Consider the following 19,280-nt stretch of genomic DNA (forward strand, 5'->3'; position numbering starts at 1 on the left):
CATTGTATCATTGTTTTTATGTAATTTGTTATTTTATTTTAATTTATATGTATTATGTTCTTTGTTTTTATCTATAAAAATTTAATTGAAATTTACTTGACTTAAAATAGTATATTAATAATTTCAGATGTACGACGTAGTGATTCGACAATTATATGTATTTGGAATTGCTCACCATGGACGTGTAGTTAACCATCTGTTAACATAGACTGTCATTATTTTTTCATTAATTATATTCCCTGTGCAATACTTTGCATTTGGGAGATGTATTTATTTTCTACTTGAATTTTGCACTGTTTAATTCTCTTCAGCTATTTTGCCCATCCCCCCCTCCCTTTTGGCAACCTCGTTTGTTCTCTACATTTTTGATTATCTTTCTGGTTTTCTTTTGTTGCTTTGTTGTTTAGATTCCACTTATTAGTAAAATCATGTATTATTTATTTCTCTGACATCGCATAGCATAGTACCTCCTGGGTCTATCTTCGTTACCGGTAACGGTAAGGTTTCATTCTTCAGTATGGCTGAGTAAAATATTCCATTGTGTCTATATACCACATCTTTTTGATCCAGTCTTCCTTGGGTGGATGTGTAGGTTGATTCTATATCTTTGCTATTGTAGATAATGCTGGAATAAACATAAGGGTAAATACATCTTTTCGATATTCGTGTTTTTGTTTTTGTTTGGATACTCAGAAGTAGAATTACTGTATTGCATGATACATGTGTTTTTAGTTTTTTGAGGATTGTCCACATTGTTTCCCACAGCAGCTGCATCCGTTTATGTTTCCATTAACATTGCAGAAGGGTTCCCTTTTCTAAGCATCCTGTGCAACACTTACTTTTTTTCTTCTGGACCCTGGGCATTCTGACTGGTGTTAGGTGATATTGTGTTTTTTTTTTTTCTAAGATTTTACTTATTCATTCATGAGAGAGACACAGAGAGAGGCAGAGACACAGGCAGAGGGAGAAGCAGGTTCCCTGCAGGGAGCTCTACCTGGGACTGGATCCCAGGACTCTAGGATCACATCCTGAGCCAAAGGCAGAGGCTTTAACTGCGGAGCCACCCAGGCATCCTGGATATTGTGGTTTTGATGTGCATTTCCCTGATAACTTAATGACGTTGAACTTATTTTCTTGTGTCAATTGGCTGTATGTAGTTTTTTTTTTTTTTTTTTTTTTTACGAAAAATGTCTGTTTAGGTACTCTGCCCTGTTTTGATTGGATTTTTGTTTTGGTGGTGATTTCCATGCATTTATTATACATTTTGATTATTAACTCCTTACCAGATATATAATTTGTAAATATTTTTTCAATTCTAGAGGTCATCTTTTTGTTTTGTCGATTATTTCCATTGATGTGCAAAAGCTTTTTAGTTTGATATAGCCCCATTTAATTATTTTTGCTTTTATTTCCCATGTCCGAGGAGACATATCCAGAAAATTATCGCTATGGCTGATGTTTGTAAATTTACTGTCTGTGTTTTCTTTTAGGAGTTTTATGCTTTCAGAGATTACACCTTGGACTTTATTGTTATTTTATTGTTATTATTTAAGATTTTATTTATTTATTTGACAGAGTGAGTGTGGGAGCACCAGTGGTGGTGGGGGCACTGCAGAGGAAGAGGGAAAAGCAGGCTTCCTCTGAGCGGGGAGACAGATGCAGGTCTTGTTCCTAGGACCCTGGGATCTTGACCTGAGCCAAATTCTTAACCAACTGAGACACCCAGGCACCCCTTTATTATTATTATTTTTTGAGTAGCCTCCATACCCAGCTTAGAGCCCAACACAGCGCCTGGAACTCTTAGGATACAGATCAAGACCTGAGATGAGAGTTAGATGCTTAATGGACTGTAGCACCAGGCACTCCTCATTTTGGTCTATATTTTCAGTTTATTTTCGTGTGTTGTGCAAGAAACTGATCCAGTTTCATTCATTTGCATGTGGTTGTTTGTTTTCCTAGCACTATTTATTGAAGAGACTGTTTTTTCCCCATTGTAAATTCCTGTCTCCTTTGTCATAGATTAATTGACCGTATAAGCTTCAGTTTATTTCTGGGGTGTTATGTTCTCTTGATTTATTGTGTTTTTGCCAGTACCATTCTGTGTTGATTACTGTTGCTTTGTGGTGCAGTTTGAAATTTTGGATTGTGAGACCTCCAGATTTGTTCTTAAGGTTACTTTGGCTATTCTGGTTCTTTTGTAGTCCAAGGAAGTTTTAGGTTTATTCTAATTCTGTGAATCCTTTGCAACAACATGGATGGTGCTAGGGATTATAATGCTATATACTCATATGTGGAATTTAAGAAGCAAAACAAATGAGCAAAGGGAAAAAGAGAGAGAGAGAGAGAATCCAAGAAACAGACTCTTAACTATATAGAACAAATTGATGGTTACCAGAGGGTGGGTGGATGGATGGATGGATGAAGATGAAGTAGGTGATGGGGATTAAGGAGTGCATTTGTCTTGATGAGCTCTGGGTGATTATATGGAATTGTTGAGTTATAGTGTACACCTGAAACTAATATAACACTGTATGTTACTACACTGGAATTAAAATAAAGCTTAACAGAAAAACAAAAAAAAAAACCCCACTATAGGTATTTTCATAGAGATGACATTTAAAAAAAAGGTTTTATTTATTTATTCATGAGAGACACAGAGAGATAGGCAGAGACATAGGCAGAGGGAGAAGCAGGCTCCCCGAGGGGAGCCCAACATGGGACTGGATCCAGAGACTTCAGTACCACGCCCCGAGCTGAAGGCAGCTGCTCTACCACTGAGCCACCCAGGGGTCGCAGGGATGGAATTAAACCTGTGAGTTGGAGCAGTCCCGGTGGCTTAGCGGTTTAGCGCCGCCTTCAGCTCAGGACCTGATCCTGGAGACCTGAGATCAAGTCCCGCGTTGGGCTCCCTGCATGGAGCCTGCTTCTCCTTCTGCCTGTGTCTCTGCCTCTCTCTGTGTCTCTCATGAAAAAATAAATAAAATCTTAAAAAAAAAACCAACCTGTGAGTTGCTTTGTGTATTTTAGAAGTTTTAATAATATTCATTCTTTCGATCTATAATCATAGTATATATATCTTTTAATTTGTTTCATCTTCAGTTTTTTTCATTAAATTTTTTTTTTTTTACGTTTTGCTTATTGAAATAGCTGACATAGAGGATTCCTGGGTGACTCAGCGGTTTAGCGCCTGCCTTTGGCCCAGGGCGCGATCCTGGAGTCTCAGGATCGAGTCCCACGTAGGGCTCCCCGCATGGAGCCTGCTTCTCCCTCTGCCTGTGTCTCTGCCTCTCTCTCTCTCTCTCATAAATAAATAAATAAATAAATAAATAAATAAATAAATAAATCTTTAAAAAGAGAATATGAAATAGCTGGCAAAGAATATTACTAGTTTCAAGTATACAATTTAGTGATTGGAGAATTCTCTACATAATGCATTATGCAATGCTCATGTGCATAGTTACTGTCACCATTCAAAAATATAATATTATTGAGTATATTTTGTATGCTATACCTTTCCTCTCTGATATTTATTTTTTTGAGAGAGGGAGAGTGATGGGGGGAGGGGCAGAGGAAGAAAATCTTTAGGCAAATTCCCTGCTGGATGCAGAGCCCAATGTATGGTTCAGGGCTGGTTCAGGCCTCCAACTCACAACCTGCACTGAAATCAAAAGTCCAGCTGCTTAACCCACTGAGCCAACCAGGCGCCCCTGTGACATTTATTTTATAACTGGTAGTTTTTTTTAATTTTTAATTTTAATTTTATTTTTTTTTAAGATTTTATTTATTTATTCATGAGAGACACAGGCAGAGAGAAGCAGGCCCCATGCAGGGAGCCTGATGTGGGACTTGATCCCGGGACTCCAGGATCACGCCCTGAACCAAAGTCAGATGCTTAACCACTGAGCCACTCAGGCGTCCTTTTTTTTTTTTTTTTTTAAGATTTTATTTATTTATTCATGAGAGACACACAGAGAGAGGGACAGAGACACAGGCAGAGAGAAGCAGGCTCCATGCAGGGAGCCTGATGCGGGACTCAATCCTGGGACTCCAGGATCATGCCCTGTGCCAAAAGCATACGCTCAACTGCTGAGCCACCCAGGCGTCCCATAACTGGTAGTTTGTTCATCTTCATTCCCTTCACCTATTTTGCCTATTCTATCTCTTCCTCCCTTTCCTCTGGTGGAAGGAGTATTTAGGAGTTCTCTGTATTTAGGAATCTGTTTCTGTTTTTTATATGTTTGTTCTCTGTATTTAGGAGTATTTCTCTGTATTTAACAGTCTGTTTCTGTTTTTTATTTGTTTTTGACTTTGTTTTGTTTTTTAGAATCCATGTACAGGTGATATCATATGGTATTTGTCTTTCTCTGTCTGATTTACCTTATGCAGCATAATACCCTCTAGGTCCATCCTAGAGGGAAGGAAAGATTTTTTCTTTTTTATGGCTGAATGATATTCCATTGAATGTATATTCCACATCTTTTTTTAAAAAAAAATCATCTATCAATGCACACAGGTTGCTTCAATATATTGAGTTTGTAAATAATCCTGCAGTAGGGGATCCCTGGGTGGTGCAGCGGCTTAGCGCCTGCCTTTGGCCCAGGGCGTGATCCTGGAGACCCGGATCGAATCCCACATCGGGCTCCCGGTGCATGGAGCCTGCTTCTCTCTCTGCCTCTCTCTCTCTCTCTGTGACTATCATAAATAAATAAAAATTAAAAAAAAATCCTGCAGTAAACATAGGGGTACATATATCTTCTTGAATTATTGTATTTGTATTCTTTGGGTGCATACATGGTAATGGAATTACTGGATCACATGGTATTTTTATTTTTAATTTTTAAAAATTAAAATAAATTTAAATTTTATGTATATGTTTGAGAGAGAGAGAAAGAATACAAGCATGGGGAGTGTGGCAGAGGGAGAGGGAGAAGCAGGCTCCCTGCTCAGCGGGGAGCCTGCTGTGGGGCTCGATTCTAGGACCCTGGTATCATGACCTGAGCCAAATACAGTTGCTTAACTAACTGAGCCACCCAGGTACCCCTCTATTTTTAACTTTTTGAGGAATTTTCATAGTGTTTTCCACAATGGTTACGCCAATTTACATTTCCACAAACAGTGCACGAGTTTCCTTTTTTTTCTCTACATCTTCAGCAATAGTTATTATTTTTTGACTTTGATTTTAGCTATTTTGACTGGTGTGAGGTGATACCTCAAGTTGTTTTGATTTCCATTTCCCTGATAACTAGTGATGTTGGGCATCTTTTAATGTGTATTGACCATCTTTATGTATTTTTTGGACAAATGTACTGTTGATTTTATAACATTGTAGTATAATCTGGGACTGTGATACTTGCAGCTTTGTTCTTCTTTCTCAAGGATTGCTTTGGCTATTGAAGTCTTTCATAGTTCCATACACATTTTAGGATCAGATCATTTGTTCTAATTCTGTGAAAAACACTGTTGGTATTCTGATAGGCACTGCTTTGAATCTGTAGATTGATTTGGATAGTATGGACATTTTAAGAATATTAATTCTTATAATCGATTTTTTAATGTGTTCAGTTTTTAAAAAGATTTTATTTATTTATTTATGAAAGACACAGAGACACTGGCAGAGCCATAGGTAGAGGGAGAAGCAGGCTCCCTGTGGGGAGCCTGATACAACACATGATCCCAGGACCCTGGGATCACCACCTGAGCCCAAGACAGATGCCCAACCACTGAGCCACCCAGGCACCCTCAATTTTTTTTTTGTATCAGTGTTTTATTGTTTTCAGACTACAAGTCTTTCACCTCCTTGGTTAAATTTATTCCTAAGCAATTTTTCTAATGCAATTGTAAATGGGATTGTTTTCTTAGTTTTCTTTCTGATATTTTGTCATTGTGTAGAAATACAACAGATTTGTTTATTGATTTTGTATCTTACATGTTTACTTAATTTATTAATTCTAGTAGGTTTTTTTAGGGTTGTTTTTTTTTTTAAAGATTTCATTCATTCATTCATGAGAGACACAGAGAGAGGCAGAGACATAGGCAGAGGGAGAAGCAGGCTCCATGTAAGGAGCTCGACGTGGGACTCGATCCCGGGACTCCAGGATCACACCCTGGGCCAAAGGCAGGTGTCCAACCGCTGAGCCACCCAGGGTTCCCCTAATTCTAGTAGTTTTTTGGTGGTCTTTAGGGTTTTTTATATATAGTATACTATATAATATATAGTATTATATCATCTGCAAATAGTGACGGTTTTTTTTTAAAGATTTATTTATTTATTCATTCAGAGAGAGCGAGAGAAAGGCAGAGACACAGGCAAAGGGAGAAGCAGGCTCCAAGCAGGAAGCCCGATGCGGGACTCGATCCCGCCTCTGGAGGATCACACCCTGGGCCGCAGGCGGCGCCAAACCGCTGCGCCACCAGGGCTGCCCAATAGTGACGGTCTTACTTCTTCTTTACCCATTTGGATGCCATTTATGTATTCTTCTTGTCACATTTCTGTGGTTAGTACTTCCAGCAATGTATTACATAAAAAGAATCCTTGCCTTCCTGATCTTAAAAAAAACCTCAGATTTTGACATTAGTACGATGGTGGTTGTTTGTTATGTATGGCCTTTATTGTGTTGAGGTGTTCCTTCTATATCTACTTTGTTGAGAGTGCTTCTCATTAATGGATGCTGAATTTGATGAAATGTTTTTTCTGCTTCCGTTGAGATGATCACATGATTTTTTCTCTTTCATTTCTTGATGTGGTGTATCTCAGTGATTGATTTGCAGAATCATTGATTGCATCCCTGGAATAAATATCACTGGATCGTAGTGAATGGTCCTTTTTAATGTAATGCTGAATTCATTTTGCAAATACTTTGTTGGGGATTTTTGCCTGTATGCTCATTAAGGATATTGACTCGTAATTTTCTTTCACAGAAGTGTCTTTCTCTGATTTTGGTATCAGGGTAATGCTAGCCTTGTAAAATGAATTTGGAGGCATTTTTTTCCTCTTCTATATTTTTGGAATAGTTCAAGAAGAGTAGGTATTAATTCTTCTTAAAGTGACCCTGGGTGGCTCAGTCAGTTAAGAGCCTGCCTTCAGCTCAGTTCATGATCTCAGGGTCCTGGGTTGGAGCCCTGTGTTGGGTTCCTTGCTCAGCAGGGAGTCTGCTTTGTGTTTTTCCCTTCTCTGCCCCTTTCCTCCACTCATGTTCTTTGTCTCTGTATCAAATAAATAAAAAAAATATTTTTTAAAATTCTTCTTTAAATGTTTGGTAGAATTCACCTGTGAAGCTGGTCCTGGATTTATGGGGGTTTATTATTAATTAGTTAATTAGACTATTTATTATTGTAAGTAGGCTCCACACCCAACATGGGGATTGAACTCACTACCCCAACATCAGGAGTTGCAAGCTGCAGTGACTGAACGGTTAACCAGATACCCCTGGTCCTGGATTTATGTTTGTCGGGAGTTTTTTGATTACGTATTCAATTCCATTATACTAATTGTTATGTTAAGATTTTCTATTTCTTCCTGGTTGTTCTTGGGAATATTGTCTATCTCTAGGAATTTATGCATTTCTCCCTAATTTGTCCTATTTACTGACAATTTTTCATAGTATTCTCATAATCTTTTGTATTTCTGTGGTATTAATTGTAACCCCCTTCTTCATTTCTGATTTTATGTATTTGAGCCCTCTCCTTTTTTTGTCTTAATTAGACTGACTAAAGGTTTATCAATTTTGTTTATCTTTTCAAAGCATAAGTTCCTAATTCCCTTGATCTTTAATATCATGTTTTTGTTCTATAATTTTATTTGTTTCCATTCGTTATTATTACATTGATTCTGCTAAATTTGGGCTTCATTTTCTCTTCTTTACTAGCTCCTTTAGGTATGTTTATGTTAGACTGAGATTTTTCCTGTTTCTTGAGGTAAGCCTGTATTGCCATAATCTTCCCTCTTAGAACCACTTTGCTGCATCCCATAGATTTTGAATTGTTTTCAGTTTCATTTGTCTCCAGTTGTTTTTTATATTTCCTCTTTGATTTCTTCATTGACCCATATGTTGTTTAGTAGCATGTTGTTTAGCTTTTAGTTTTCTAGCACATTTAGTAGCATGTCTGTTTTGTTTTTCTAGTTCTTTTTTTATAATTGATTTTTAGTTTCATAATGTTGTGGGCAGAGAAGATGCTTCTTATGACTTCAGTCTTCTAAAACTTATTGAAATTGTTTTGTGGCCTAATGAGATCTATCCTGGAGAATATTCCATGTGCACTTGAAAAGAATGTGAATTCTTCTGTTTTTGAGTGGATTGTTCTGTATATCTCTGTTAAGTCCATCTTGCCTTGTGTATTATTGAAAGGTGCTGTTTCATTATCAATTTTCTGTCTCAGTCATCTGTCCATTGGTAAGTCTTCCATTATTGTTGGATGTCTATTTCTCCCTTTATGTCTGTTAATATTTGCTTTATATAATTAGGTGCTCCTATATTAGGTGTATAGATATTTATAAATGTTATATCTTTCTGTTAGATTTATGCTTTTATCATATGTAATGCCCTTCTTACTTATTACAGTCTTTGATTGATTGATTGATTTAAATTCCAGTATAGTTTCAGGTGTATAATATAGAGATTCAACAATTGTATACATTGCTCAATGCTCTTCATGGTAAGTGTACTCTTAATTCCCTTCACTTGTTTTACCTATCTCCCCCACCTACTTCCCCTCTGATAACCATTAGTTTGTTCTCTATAGGGGAGAGTGTGTTTTCTTGGTTTGTCTCTATTTTTCATTTTTGGCTTGTTTTGTTTCTTAAATTCCACATATGAATGAAATCATAGGATATTTGTCTTCCTCTTCCTTTTTTTTTTTTTAAATTATTTATTTATTCATGAGAGACACAGAGAGAGAGAGCCGGAGACACAGGTAGAGGGAGAAGCAGGCTCCATGCAGGGAGCTGATAGGGGACTTGATCCCCAGACCCCAGGATCACGCCCCTAGTGGAAGGCAGGCGCTCAACCACTGAGCCACCCAGGCATCCCTGTATTCCTCTTCCTGACTTAGTTCATTTAGCGTTACATCCTCTAGATCCATCCATATTGTTTTTTTTTAAAAAAAAGATTTTATTTATTTATTCATGAGGGACACAGAGAGACAGGCAGAGACATAGGCAGAGGGAGAAGCAGGCACCCTGTGGGAAGCCTAATGTGGGAGTCCTTGATCCCAGGACCCCAGGATCAGGACTTGAGCTATAAAGGCAGATGCTCAACCATTTAGCCACCCAGGTGCCCTTGTATTTTTTTTTTGTATTTTTTTAAAGAGTTTTACTTATTTATTTGACAGAGAGAGCACAAGTTGGGGAAGTGGGAGAGGGAGAAGCAGACTCCCCACTGAGGAGGGAGCCTGTTACAGGGCTTGATAACATGACCCTGGGATCACGACCCAAGATGAAGTCAGATGCTTAACCAATTGAGACACCTAGATACCCCTAGATCCATCAATACTATTGCAAAATGATAAGATTTTATTCTTTTTCATGGCTGAGTAATATTACATGTGCGTATGTTTGTGTGCATATGTTTATATATATATACACCACTTACATATATAAAAATGTATATTTTAATATGTGTATTAAAATAAAAATATGTATAAAATATGTATATTTTTATATATGTGTGTGTATATATATGTATTTTAAAGACTCTCTATGCCTAGTGTGGGACTTGAACTCATGAGATAGAGATCAAGAGTCACATGCTGTACTGACTGAGCCAGCCAAGCACTTGGATACCACTTCTTAATCCATTCATTCATTGATGGACACTTGGACTGCTTTCATAATTTGACTACTGTAAATAATAGTGTAATAAACAAAGAGGTGCCTATATCTTTTCAAATTAGCATTTTTGTATTCTTTGGGTAAATACCTGGTAGTGGAATTACTGGATCATATGGTAATTGTATTTTTAGTTTTTTGAGGAAACTTCCTACTGTTTTCCACAGTAGCTGCACCAGTTTGCATTCCCATCAACAGTGCATAGGGCTTCCTTTATCTCCACATTCTTGCCAACACCTGTTTCTTTTGTTTTTCATTTAAGCCATTCTGACAGGTGTAAGTTGATATCTGATTGTGGTTTTGATTTGCATTTCCTTGATATTTACTGATATTGAGCTATAGTCTTTAATATCTAATTTGTCTGATACAATCATTGCTACTCAGAGTTTCTTTTTTCTTTTTTAGCTTCCATTTGCATGGAATATCTTTTTCCATTCTTTTCCTTTCAGTTTGTATGTGTCTTGAGGTCTGCAGTGAGTCTCTTGTAGACAGCATATAGATGGGTCATGGTTTTTCTTTTTTATCAGTTCTGCCACCCTGTCTTTTTTTTCACCATATGCCTTTTGATTGGAGCATTTAACTTCATTTACATTAGGAGTAATTTTTTTTTTTTTAGTTTTTAAAAATTTATTTATTCATGAGAGACACAGAGAAGGGCAGAGAAAGAAGCAGGCTCCTTGCAGGGCGCCCAATGCAGGACTTGATCCTCGACCCTGGGATCATGCCCTGAGCCAAAGGCAGATGCTCAACCACTGAGCCACCCAGGTGTCCCTAGAGTAATTATTATTATTATTATTTTTAAAGATTTTTAAAATTTATTTATGAGAGACACAGAGAGAGTCAGAGACATAGGCAGAGTGAGAAGCAGGCTCCTTGCAGGGAGCCCGATGTGGGACTCGATCCCTAGACCCTGGGATCACACCGTGAGCCAAAGGCAGATGCTCGGCCATTGAGCCACCCAGGCGTCCCCCTAGAGTAATTATTGATACGTATATATTTATTGCTATTTTGCTCATTGTTTTCTGGTTGTTTTTATAGTTGGCTTTTCTTTCTGTTCTTGCACTGTTCCCTTGATATTTAATTACTTTCTTTAGGGTTATGCTTGGATTCCTTTGTCTTTATTTATTGAGTATCCCAGGGTTTTGGTTTGTGATTACCATGATGTTCATTTATAACTTACTATATAGCAGTATATATTAAATTGGTGGTCACTTAAGTTTGAGCACATTTCAAAAGCACTACATTTGTTCTCCCCCTTGCATTTTTTTAAAAGACTTTAATTATTTGAGAGCAAGAGAGAAGCAGGTTCCCTGTAGAGCAGGGAGCCCGATGCAGAGCGGATCCCAGGACCCTGGGACCATGACCTGGGCCACAGGCAGACACTTAACAGAACGTTTGGCCTAAACCACCCAGGCCACTGCCCTCCCCCCCTTGCATGTTTTATGTGAATGATGTCATATTTTATGTTTTTATTTTATGTATTCCTTGACTAAGTTTTTAGATATAATTGATTTTATTACTTTTGGGTTTTTTTATCCTTTATACTACCTAAATACATATTTAGGTATGGAACTCATATCTTTATTATATGTTTGCTTTTACCAGTGAAATTTTTCCTTTCGAAATTTTCTTACTTTGGGATGCCTGGGTAGCTCAGCGGTTAAGCCCATTTGCGTTTGGCTCAGGGCCTGATCCTGGAGTACCAGGATCGAGTCCCACATCAGTCTCCCCTGCATGGAGCCTGCTTCTTCCTCTGCCTGTGTCTCTGCCTTTCTGTCTGTGTCTCTCATGAGTAAATAAATAAAACTAAAAAACAAAACAAAAAAATAAAATTTTCTTACTTCTAATTATGGCCTTGTGTTTTCTCCTTAAATAGGTCCATTTAAGATTTCTTGTATAGTTGGTTTAGTGGTGATGAACTGTTTTATGTTTTGTTTGATTATGAGACTCTTTCTCCTTTAATTCTGAATGATAACCTTGCCAGTAGAGCATTTCTGGCTGTAGATTTTTTTCCTTTGCACTTTGAATATATCATCCCATTCTCTTCTGGCCTCCACAGTTTTTATTGAAAAGTCAGCTGAAAAAAGAAAAGACAGCTGATAGCCTTACTGTTTTCCCCTTGCATGGAACTGCTTTCTTTTGCTGCTTTGAGGTTTTCTTTGTATCCTTAATTTTGGACATTTTAATAATTGCATGTCTTGAGATGCCTGGGTGGCTCAGTGGTTGAGCGTTTGCCTTTGGCTCAGGATGTGATCCCCGGGTCAGGGATCAAATCTCGCATCGGGCTCCCTGTGAGGAACCTGCTTTTCCCTCTGCCTATGTTTCTGCCTGTCTCTCTGTGTCTCTCATGAATGAATAAATAAAAAAACTTTAAAAAATTGTGTACCTTGTTGTGGACCACCGTGAGTTCATCTTATTTGGGGCTGTCTGTGCTTCCTGGACCTTATGTATCTTTTCTTCCCCAGATTAAGGAAGTTTTCAGGTATTATTTCTTCAAGTTATTTTTCTGCCTTTTCCTCTTTTCTCCTTCTGGGACTTCCATTATGCAAGTGCTATTATGCTTCATGTTATCACAAAGGTACCTTAATCTATACTCATATTTAAAAATTCTATTTTCCTTTTGCTACTCCTCATGGTTGCTTTCTGTTACGCAGTCTTCCAGCTCGCTGATTGTTCTTCTGCATTCTCTAATTTGCTGCTTATTCCGTCTGTAGTATATTTTTCACTTAAGTTAATGCATTCATCAGCCCTGAATGGTTCTTTTATGTATTTTCTATCTCTTTGTTATATTTCTCACGGAATTCACCCATTGTTCTCTTAAATCCAGTGAGTGACTTTATGACCATTACTTTGAACCCTTTGTCAGGTAAATTGCTTTCCTTTGTTTCACTTAGGTCTTTTTCTTGTTCTTTCTTTCAGAACATATTCCTCTGTCCTCTCATTTTCTCTTACTCTTTGTGTTTCTATGTATTAAGTGAGTCAGCTATGTGTGTCTCCTGCTCTTAGAAGTAGTGGCCTTATGTGGAAGGCATCCTGTGGTGCCCTTTAGAGATCAGGAGGGATCCTGGTCACCAGAATCAATATACTCCAGGGATGTCCCCTGTGTGGGTTGTGTGCACCTTCCTGTTGTGGCTGAGCCACATTGCTGCATTTGGGTTGGGGGGTCAGGCTGGCCCTCAGCTTCGCTGGCTGCAATTATTGTAGTCTAACTTTTATAAACTATTCAGTTCTTTCTTGCACTGGAAGTCTTCTTAAAGGTAAGATTTTTTGTTGAAGGGGAGAATAACCCACCTCAGAATGTGTCACTTTGGCTTGTGGATCATTTGGAGCTGAAGACTTGGAGACTGCCAGACAAAGGAAGAGCTTTCTTGCCTAAAAGAATTTAAATATGGGGCCTGTAAGAAGAGGACTTCTATTAATAGAGATGGCTTTTAATATCAGAAAGCCTTATCTGCATGGTATGGTAAACATTTATTTATTAAACATTTGTCTTTCTCATCTTCCTGTGAGTTGTCTTTTTCACACTTGAAGCCCTAGGCCCCTACCCCCTTCTCCTTAGTCTGTTATGATACACAAGCCTCAAATACCTCACTCCTGGTGATTCTCATATTTTTGTTTATTTGTTTTTCTTCTGTTAATCTGCCTTCTATCAATTTAATTATTAAAGCAGCTGAAAAACCTAAAAGGGAAAGGTTTTTTGCCCGTACAATACTTAGCCAAAAGTATGTTCATTTTTAATGTGTAATTCAAATTTAACTCAGGTCATGTATTTCATTTTTTTCTTTTTAAAAATCTGTTATGGAGGTACAGTTGACATACAATGTTATATTAGTTTCAGGTGTACCACATCATGATTTGACAATTCTATATATTATTCAGTGCTCACTTCGATAAGTATAGTCACCATTTGTCACCATGTATTATTACGGTATGATTGACTGTATTCCCCATGGTATACTTTTCATCTCCATGACTGATTTATTTTATAACTGGAAGTTGGTAATTTTTAATCCCTTTCATGTATTTTGACTATCCCCTCACCTTCCCCTCTGGCAACCATCTGTTTGTTCTTTTTATTTATGAGTTTATTCCTTTCATTTGTTCATTTTTTTTTAATATTCCCACATATAATACAATCCCATGATATTTGGGTGGTTTTCATTTCTTGGCTATTATAAATAATGCTACAATACATATAGGGGTACATATATTTTTTGTTAGTGTTTTTGTTTTCTTTGGGTAAATACCCACTAGTGGAATTATTGGATCATATGGTATTTGTATATTTTTTAAAGATTTTATTTATTTATTCATGGAGACACAGAGAGAGGCAGAGACACTGGCAGAGAGAGGAGCAGGCTCCATGCAGGGAGCCTGATGCGGGACTCGATCCCAGGACTCCAGGATCAGGCCCTGGGCTGAAGGCGGCGCTAAACTGCTGAGCCACCAAGGCGTCCCTGGTATTTGTATTTTTAATATTTTGAGGAATCTTCATATTGTTTTTCACAGTTGTTGCATCAATTTATATTCCCATGAACAAAACATGAGGGTTTCATTTTCTCTACATCCTCACAAGCACTTGTTATTTCCTAGATTAGTTGGACTATATATTTCTGTTTGCTTGATCTTGTAAATATAAGGATTCAAAGTTTGCCACCCTAAAATGAGTCTTTCTGTGAATTGTTTTAGTATGATTATTTTTATGAAATATAAAGCTCAGGAAGAACTTTTGACCTTCTTTTTAATTGCCTAAAAGAATTTAGGTAGAGGACCTGTTCCAAGACAAGAATATCAGCATAGATAACTACAGTATAATATGAACTAAGTATGATAGGGAGGAACCTAGCAAGACCTGTTTGTTTAAAGTCATATCATGTCCCATTGTTCTTATATGGACCAGCAAGCATTAGTTTCACAAATATTTACTCTTTTTCATCCGCCTGTGAATTGCTTTTTTTTTCCTTTGACATTCTTAACCCATATCTGTTTCTCTTTAGTATAGAATGAAATATACACTTTGTTTTGCCTGACTGTGTTTGGATACTCTATTTATGTGGATTCCTTGTAGGTACATAGTTTTGATTTTCTTCTCTTGATCTGTCTCATGTTAGTTTAATTCTTAGACCAGCAAGAAGAATCTTGAAAGGTGGAAGAAATTTTTATTCTCCAACAGTTGTCGTAGATGGCAGGATAAATTTTAACTGGATGGACATTGCTCTCCCTAGGACTGCTGAAGCTCTGAGGTTCTGGGACTTCTGACAAGTTGGCATAAGTTATCAGTTCTTACAACTTTAATCTGCTTGGTCTCTGCCTGAAGGCATATTGAATCAAGAGTGGTACGTCTTTTTCTTTATCTAAATTTAGATTAGCAAGAAAAAGTCTGTGGAACTAGTTCCCTGAGTATAGGGACTTTGGTAATACTTTGTTTTGGAAAGCGAATTAATATTTGGAGACTGAGTTTGTCTTTGCTAACAACTTAGTTAGAAGAGGTTTTCTGGGCAGCCTGGGTGGCTCAGCGGTTTAGCACCACCTTCGGCCCAGGGCCTGATCCTGGAGGCCTGGGATCGAGTCCCACATCGGGCTCCCTGCATGGAGCCTGCTTCTCTCTCTGTGTGTGTCTCTCATTAATAATAAACAAATAAAATCTTTAAAAAAAAGAGGTTTTCTGTGAGAATTTTACATTGCTAACAATTTATTTAGAAGAGGTTTGCTGTGAGAATTTTACAAGCCAATAGCATGCAGGATAATGTTTCTTTCATAAGCCAGTAGAGAAATAACATACTCTAAATTTATGATAGATTAATCACACTATTGTTCTATGAAAGGAATAAAGTCCGAACATAGTTGAGGTGTACCTTTATAGGAGTTGTACTCAGGAGAGACTGCTTAGTCAACTGAAAGCTGAGGCCCATCCACCAGTGCAAAAGTAAAGGCCCTCTGTTAGAGTGTTTTGCTGGGGATTGATGGCACCATTGTGATTGGCAAGAGGATTTTTTTCTCAAAGCTGTGGCTTTTGCTACTGCTTGTAGAAGATTCACTTTTACCAGGAACAGGAGCTAATTGCCACAAGGTTGTCAGAGAGCTATTTTAGATTAGCGGAATGTTGCTTCTCTAAGACCAAACACTTGGACTGTCCTCATAAATGCAGTATTTACTGTCAAATGTCCCCTTGTTATAGTTGCTTCCTTATATGTTTTTACCGATATGCCCCCAGCAGGGTCCCACAGCAGCTGAGCTGTTGAGTTCTTAACAGTGGGAACAGGTGAGAGGACAACATCCTAACCTGACTTACTTCATTCTTATATCAAAACAATGTTATTTCTAAAAACTTTGTGTTTATCATAAACAAGTGGACTTGAAATCACATGATAACAATACATAGCAGTCCAACTTGTGATTTCAAATCAACACACTAATTAATCCTAAAGGTCTAATGCCCTGTACAAAGCTAAATTCACAAAGATATCAATTTACCTTCTGATTCTGTATCACTTACAACCTTAATCACATGGCAATCATTTTTGGGGAGTGTTTTTCCTTTGCTGCACATTCTTTTTTTTTAAGATTTATTTATTTATGGTAGACAGAGAGAGAGGCAGAGACACAGGAGGAGGGAGAAGCAGGCTCCATGCCAGGAGCCCGACTCTGGACTCGATCCTGGGACTCCAGGATCACGCCCTGGGCCAAAGGCAGGCGCCAAACCACTGAGCCACCCAGGGATCCCCACGCACATTCTTTTACATCATTGTTTAATGACCAGTTTAAGCAACCATATTCCTTTTTTTTTTTAAAGATTTTATTTATTTATTCATGAGAGACACAGAGAGAGGCAGAGACAGGAGAAGCAGGCTCCATGCAAGGAGCCCGATGCGGGACTTGATCCAGGGACTCTGGGATCACGCTCTGAGCAGAAGGTGGATGCTTAACCACTGAGCCACCCAGATGTCCCAATCATATTCCTAATATTAGGGACAAAAGCATAACAATAAATAACTCTTTAATACACTACCATATCCAATTGCCAAATGACAACAAATTAAGCTTTTTTTTTAAAAAAAGATTTTATTTATTTATCCAAGAGGGAAGCATGAGCAGAGAGAGGGAGCCCAGTGCAGGGCTTGATCCCAGGACCGTGAGATCATGACTCAAGCTGAAGGCACACCCTTAACCAACTGAGTCATCCAGGTGCCCCACAAATTAAACTTTTTAACCATTCGGTTAAATTTCCTTGAGAATTGTATTTCCATCTATAAGCCATTTTTATAAGGTTCCAGAGGGTATAAGCACATACAGTATATACAATATCAATATACAATATAAGACACAGGTAAGATTGACATACTCTCAGAATTCAAGGCTGTCATAAGTTTGGGGATATAATTTTTTTGTTCTCTTTTCAATTCCTGCTAAATTATTTAGCTTTATTAGTCTTATCTACCATGTTTGTTTATTTTAGTTTTTGTTGTATAATTTAAATTGACTAAATTTATTTTAAGAGTTTCAGTGTGAAATATTTCTCTGGTTATTTTACCTTTTTATTTTATTAAAGTTTTTATTTTACTTCCAGTTAGTTAACATACAGTGTTATATTAATTTCAGATATACAATATAGTGATTCAGCAATCCCATACATCACCCAGTGCTCATCATGACAAGTGTTACTCCTCAACCTTATCACCTATTTAACCTATTCTTCCTCCCCCCACCTCCCCTCTGGTAGCCATCAGTTTGTTCTTTATAGTTAAGAATCTGTTTCTTGGTTTGTCTCTTTTTTCCCCTTTGCTCATTTGTTTTGTTTCTTAAATTTCATGTGACTGAAATCACATGGTAGTTGTTTTTCTCTGACTGACTTATTTTGCTTAGTATTATATTCTAGCTCTATGCAAGATTTAATTCTTTTTATGGCTGAATAATATTGCATTTTGTATATTATATATATATATATATATATATATATATATATATATATATATATATATCTACACCACATCTTCTTTATCCATTCATCAGTTGATGGACATTTGGGTTTCTTCCATTATTTGGCTATTGCAAATAATGCTGCTATAAACATAGGGGTCCATGTATCCCTTTGAATTAGTGTTTTTGCATTCTTTGTGTAAGTGCTCAGTAGTGTGATTGCTGGGTTGTAGGGCAGTTCTATTTTTAATTTTTGAGGAACCTTTATACTGTTTTCCACAGTGGCTACACAAGTTTGCATTCTCACCTATAGTACACAAGGATTTCTTTTTCTCCACATCCTTACCAATACCTGTTGTTTCTTGTGTTGTTGATTTTAGCCATTCTGATAGGTATGAGGTGATATCTCATTGTAGTTTTGATTTGCGTTTCCCTATTAATGAGTGATGTTGAGCATCTTTTCATGTGCTCTTTGACTGTATGTCTCCTTCGGGGGAAAAAGGTCTGTTTATGTCTTCTGCCCATTTTTTAATGGATTATTTCTTTTGGGTTGTTGAGTTGTATCAGTTCTATATATTTTGGATACTAACTCTTTATCAAGTCATTTGCAAATATCTTCTCCCATTTTGTACATTTTCTTTTAGTTTTGTTGATTGTCTCCTTTGCTGTAGAGAATCTTTGTATTTTGATATAGTCCCAATAGTTTAGTTTTGCTTTTGTTTCCTGTGCCTCAGGAGACATACCTGGGAAAAAAGGTGCTGTTGCTGATGTCAGAGAAGTTACTACCTATGTTCTCTTCTAGGATTTTTATGGTTTCAGATATCATATTTATGTATTTAGTGCATTTTGAATTTATTTTTGTGCGTGGTAAAAGGCAGTGGTCCAATTTCATTCTTTTGCATGTTGTCCTGTTTTCCCAACACCACTTCATGAAAAAATTTTCTTTTTTTAAAATTTTTTTTTTATTTATGATAGTTACAGAGAGAGAGAGAGAGAGAGAGGCAGAGACACAGGCAGAGGGAGAAGCAGGCTCCATGCACCGGGAGCCCGACATGGGATTCGATCCCGGGTCTCCAGAATCGCGCCCTGGGCCAAAGACAGGCGCTAAACTGCTGCACCACCCAGGGATCCCAAAAAAGTTTTCTTTTTCCCATTACATATCCTTGCTTACTTTGTCATAGATTAATTGCTGATAAAAGTATGGGTTTATTTCTGGGTTTTCTGTTCTGTTCCATTGATCTTTGTGTCTGTTTTTGTGCCAGTACTATACTGTTTTGATTACTATAACTTTATTTTTTTGATTACTGTAACTTTATAATTTGAAATCTGAAATTGTGATGCCTCTAGTTTTGCTTTTCTTTTCTTTCTTATTTTCTTTTTCAGAGGGGAGGGGGGAAAAGGGAGAGGGAGCAGAAGGATCTTAAGCATATTCCGTGCCCAGCATGGAACCTGACACAGGGCTTAATCTCCCAACTCCAAGATCATGACCTGAGCCAAAGTCAAGAGTCAGACATTTAACTGATTGAGCCACCCAAGTGTC

The 19,280-nt window shown here is 37.5% G+C and overlaps 1 protein-coding gene across 1 annotated transcript in view; it reads left to right on the top strand.

Moving 5' to 3' along the window:
* LOC112934459 (uncharacterized) overlaps window positions 1-19,280 on the top strand; it is an 84,515-nt gene that overhangs the window by 1,595 nt on the left and 63,640 nt on the right. The gene's annotated exons all lie outside the window — the stretch shown is intronic.

This window comes from Vulpes vulpes, chromosome X (assembly GCF_048418805.1).
Source record: "Vulpes vulpes isolate BD-2025 chromosome X, VulVul3, whole genome shotgun sequence".
Classification (NCBI taxonomy): Eukaryota; Metazoa; Chordata; class Mammalia; order Carnivora; family Canidae; genus Vulpes; species Vulpes vulpes.